The sequence below is a fragment of the Ursus arctos genome, unplaced genomic scaffold (assembly GCF_023065955.2).
Source record: "Ursus arctos isolate Adak ecotype North America unplaced genomic scaffold, UrsArc2.0 scaffold_5, whole genome shotgun sequence".
Taxonomy (NCBI): domain Eukaryota; kingdom Metazoa; phylum Chordata; class Mammalia; order Carnivora; family Ursidae; genus Ursus; species Ursus arctos.
Genome location: NW_026623067.1, coordinates 76,241,071 through 76,246,408, shown reverse-complemented (window position 1 = coordinate 76,246,408; position 5,338 = coordinate 76,241,071).

Below are 5,338 nucleotides of genomic sequence, written 5' to 3'. Positions count from 1 at the left end.
TTAATAAATTTTAGCTATCATTATTATGGTTCTCATTATTTATCTTATGGGTATTTTGTAAGGCACACAATAGTACCTTACTTAATAAAACTACCCAGAACTGCCAGGGTTTGGCAATAGATTTCACCACATGGAAAAAGGGTTAACTCTTTCCCTTGATCTTGATATTCCCTTTGGGGTTCTCTGCATTTCAAGTTGGTGTGAAGTCTCATCAGATTACATGGTGAGCAGTAAATATCCCAATTTGACATGTGGTGGAAGACTAGAACCCTGTGTTCTGATATCTGGGTCATTTGACTTCCATTTTTAATGTATCCAACACCATTTTACTACTCTGACATGATTTAGTTATCTATTGCTGCAAAACAAACAAACCCCCAAACTTCATGGCTGTGATTTCTTATTTCTCACAAGTCTGTAGGTTAGCTCAACAGTTCCTCTGTTCGTCTCCCCTGGGCTCACTCATGTGGCTGCAGTTAGCTGGAGAGTCAGTTGGGAACTGGGCTCAGCTGCAGTGGCTGAGTAGCTGGGCCTCCCTCACCATATGCTCTTTCATTCTTGGCTTCTTCATGTCATACTGATACTAGGGCAGCTTTTCTGAGAGGGCAAGCCCCATGTGTATGTGCTTTTCAGTACCCTGCTTGTGAACAATCTCCTGATGTCCACTGCCAAAATCGGTGACATGACAAAGCCCAGACTCTCTGGGAAAAGATTACACAAGGGGTGGATATCAAGAAGAGTGATTCATTGGAAGCTATTATATAATTACTCCAACCCATTTTGTGGTTGTCAATTCCAGGTTTGGCCAACCAGTAATAGTTGGTCCTAAGTTCCCACCCAAAAGCTAAATTTTAAATGGAATGTATGTCTATGATAAGTGATATATATATATCTATATATATCTAAAAGTTCCTATGTACATTTCACATGATGGATCTTTAATAAATAGCCAGTGAATAATTAATGAATGAATCAGTCATACCACCAATGGTAAGAATTTGCAAATAATGTCCTATATCATTAATAATTATAGATTGAGATTTCTCAACAAAGTCCTTACCATGAAAATCAAAGTTCTTCATAGAATACAAATTTTTTAAATATAAGAGTTACATTTTTTTGTTTTCTTCCCTTTGCTCCACTATGCTCAAGATAGTGTCCAATACGGTTCTTCAATACATACTGGCTGATGGACTAAATAAAAGTACACTTGGAATGTTCTTATTTCTTTGATAAAGAACATGCAGTAAGCTAAAATGAGACACTTTTTCTTGCCAAACTTTTTCAATTACAGGATGCTTGCTGTCACAAATAACAGAAAATCCAGCTCAACTGCCTCAAACAATAAGAAAATGTATCTCATTTAACAGGACATACCTCTGGTGTTTGATCTGACAGCTCCGTGAGGTCATTAAGGACTTCAGTTCTTTTCTTCTCTCCACTCTGCCATATGCATAGTGTTGTTGTCATCTTCTGGCTTCTGATGGTCAGAGGTGGGCTGCCAGCAGGCAGGAGCACTACATGCTTCCTCATTCACCTTCATTAAGAGAGAGAGGGAGAGAGCATATTGGCTCTCAGAAGGGTTAAGGACTTCTTCCTAGAAGCCCCAGCAACTCCCCTTGCCCTGTAACACGTCTCACTGGTCTTAACTGGATCACATGACCATTCCTGAGCAAGCCGTGGAGGGAAGAGGAGTGAAATTACTTTGATGTGCTTACACTAATTAAGGTCCAGTGTTTGAGCTTCCCTCAAAGCACTTGACTCCTCATAAGAGGCATTAGATACAAGAATCTGAGTCCTGCTAGAAAAGGAGAAATGGATGCCAGGAAGGCAGTCAACAATTACTGTGAACAGTATACCTTCTGTAAGGCCCAACTTCCCTATTGCTATGTGCCACCATTAATCTTCCATAGATTGATTTCCCAAGATCCCTTGCTTCCCTTCATGTAATATTACTCAACTGGATTTTATCCCTTATGACCCAGTGTTAGAAAATAATAATAACTATTATATATTGAGTACTAGGGCGAATCTGAAGAGACAGACTGACAGGATCCCCCTCCCCCCATCAAGTATTTTACATTTTTACATATATCGATCCTATGAAGTAGATAATATCTCATTTTTACTGATAAGAAAACCAAGAATCAAAAAAAAAAAAAAAAAGAAATAGAAAAGAGAAAAGAAAGAGAAAAAAAGAAAAAAAAAACAAGACTCAGAAAGATTCAGCAAACAACCTAAAGTCACACAGCTACTAAGTGGTAGAGATGAAATTCAAGTCCAGGTCTGTAGGCTCTAAAGACTGCTCTTTTCATTATACTGCCTCACAACTCAGCAAAACATCTGTTTAATTTAATTAGACTATTCATTTTCATTATAATATCTTCCCTTCAATAAAGTCAGAACATTTTAGGAATGCCAGGGAAACTCCTCCAATTTTTGGCTTGCTTTCGTGTTTCCCGGGAAGCTTCCTAGGAAGCTTAGAAAAAATCTACCTCCTCTTCCACAAATCAGCTCGACTATTCTATTTTTAGTAAATGAATTATAGCTAGTCACTAATTGTGGTTTTAATTCCACTCCTGGCTGTTTCCTACATACTTTCTGCTTCGAATTATGTAATAGGTCATGTTTACTTATTTTAGCTGTATGTTACCATGCAGCCAGTTATTTTTTTTAAAAAAAATATAGAATTCTTTGTATTTAGGTTTTAAAGTTCTGGTGATGACATTTACATTGCTATCTATATGAATAGTGCCTCCTGGAGTCCTGCAGTCTAGGCCTGTGTGCGGCAGCCTAGTTAAAATCTAACTCCAAGGGGAAATGTGCAGTGGGTGAGGGTATATTATTTGATTCCTCCTCAACTCCAAATACGTGGTCTGGTTTCTCCTCTAGTCATATCCTATTTGGGTAGTACCTAGAAAATAGATCAAGGTCAGGGTCAACTGTTCACATACTTTTGCTGTGAAGTGTGAATGGTATGTCCCACTCAAGCAAGAGTCTAAATTTAAAATAACCTTTGGGGGCTTCCTTGATGGGAACAGAACTGAATCTCTGAGTTGTCTATAGCAATGAAGGTTCTGGAGATCAAATTCTGAGGTGATGCTTCAAATTTCTTAACCTACAATGCCTCTAAAGATGGGAACCAAGTCACCTAGATCTACCTTCTATCTTCAAGTGTCAGATTTAGTTAAGATTAGGGAAACTTCCTTAGCTGTGGAAGTATTTCAGTATGAATTGGGCTTAGCCAACTCTTCCACAAAATCTTGGGAATATACAGTTTAATTTCAAATTAACTACATGAATATATACTCTCTATTTTTAACCCAGATGGAGATTTCTTAAAATTTCTCTAATAGATTATAAAAATCAACTTAATAGTTTGACAATTGTATGAAAGTTTAGTCTTGCCCTCCCATAAACATTTCCCCTTCTTTTCTTAAAAAATGGAAGTCTCATTTTTTTTTCACCCCTTTACTGTGCAACTCATATCTTCCACTCAATGTCTAAGCCATCATGGTGGCCCCATTTCCCTTGCAATGGTCTGCATACTGATATATGATATAATTGTGGCCAATGAGCCATGCAGGAACATGTGCTTGGGAATTGTGAGAAATGTTTCTTCATTCCTATAAAGTGAAAAAAAGAGAAATTCTTCCTTTTCTGGACATTGTCATATATGAATGTGATGCCTGGAACTGTAGCAGCCATTTTGTGACCTCAAGGAATGCAGCCCTTAATGTCAAGTCCACCAGCTCAGGATGGCAGAATAGAAAGATGAGAAGGAGCTAGGTCTTTGATGTTGAAGTTACGAAGCTACTCGACTAACCAACTCTGGAGCAGCTCTACCACTGGACTTCTTGTTATGTGAGAAAATAAGTTTAAACCAGCTGAACTCATTTTTCTGTTAGGGTGCTCTCAATTGCAAATAACAGAAACAGCAACTCAGCTGGCTTAAATCCTCAGTTGGGAACATTCCAAGTGATGCAACAGGTCATATTTTGAGTCTCTCTGTGCTTCTGCCTTGATCCCTGACTTTACCTGTTCCCCCTTTCCCATTGGTTAGTCCTTCATAACATCATTGGAATGACCGCTTCAGTCTCCTGAGGTTGTCCAGGTGTACTTTTTCAGTGACCCAACACCCTGAGTGGAACCTTATTAAAGCATATGTGCTACTGTGCAGTAATTCTCAGATTGTCTCCTACATATGATTATAAGGCCTTTGAGGGAAAGATGTGTGCTATTCATTTTAGTATGTCCAATGCCCAACACATTGCTTGGCACAAAATAAGGAATTAATATTTATTAATGAAAAATGCTAATGAATGTCAAATGCTAATGAATAAAAATAATATGAAGACAACTGTGTTCTCTCTTTGGCTGACTTATTCTTATATTATACACCATAGTATCCTATGCAGGGTGGGGGAATTAAAAAGATGAAGGAAAACCTTTAAAACATTTTTATTTATTTTTTTATTTTTTAAAGATTTTATTTATTCGACAGAGATAGAGACAGCCAGCGAGAGAGGGAACACAAGCAGGGGGAGTGGGACAGGAAGAAGCAGGCTCATAGCGGAGGAGCCTGATGTGGGGCTCGATCCCATAACGCCGGGGATCACGCCCTGAGCCGAAGGCAGGCGCTTAACCGCTGTGCCCCCAGGCGCCCCCCTTTAAAACATTTTTGACAGAATTTGAGGGAAAGGTAAATCAAGTTTAGTGGAGATTTTTGTAAATCTTGTATTCATTCTATATTTGCCTGACTCATATGATGAATTATTTAACAAATATGTGGTGAGTGCCTAGTACATGTCAAGCATTGTTTAAGAGTTTGGGATACAGAAGGGCGCCTGGGTGGCACAGCGGTTAAGCGTCTGCCTTCGGCTCAGGGCGTGATCCCCGGCGTTATGGGATCGAGCCCCACATCAGGCTCCTCCGCTATGAGCCTGCTTCTTCCTCTCCCACTCCCCCTGCTTGTGTTCCCTCTCTCGCTGGCTGTCTCTATCCTGTAGAATAAATAAATAAAATCTTTAAAAAAAAAAAAGTTTGGGATACATCAGTGAAGTAAACAGAGAAAGCCCTCAAAGAGCATTGACTCTACAAGTGAACTCTAGCAATCATATCATATCCCCTTTCTCCCTCTTAGTTTGGCATTTGTGCACGAACAGGAAGCACTGTCATGGAAAGCTCGCAGATTCTCAGATGAAAGACACTGGTAAACATGTGGATATATTGTTCATAAGTGCTGCCACTTCTTTCTAGAACCAAGGACAGTTAAGAGGAGGAGGTCACGGTTTAAATCTGCTTCTTGACTTTGTTCTCAGCAATACACACCAATAGG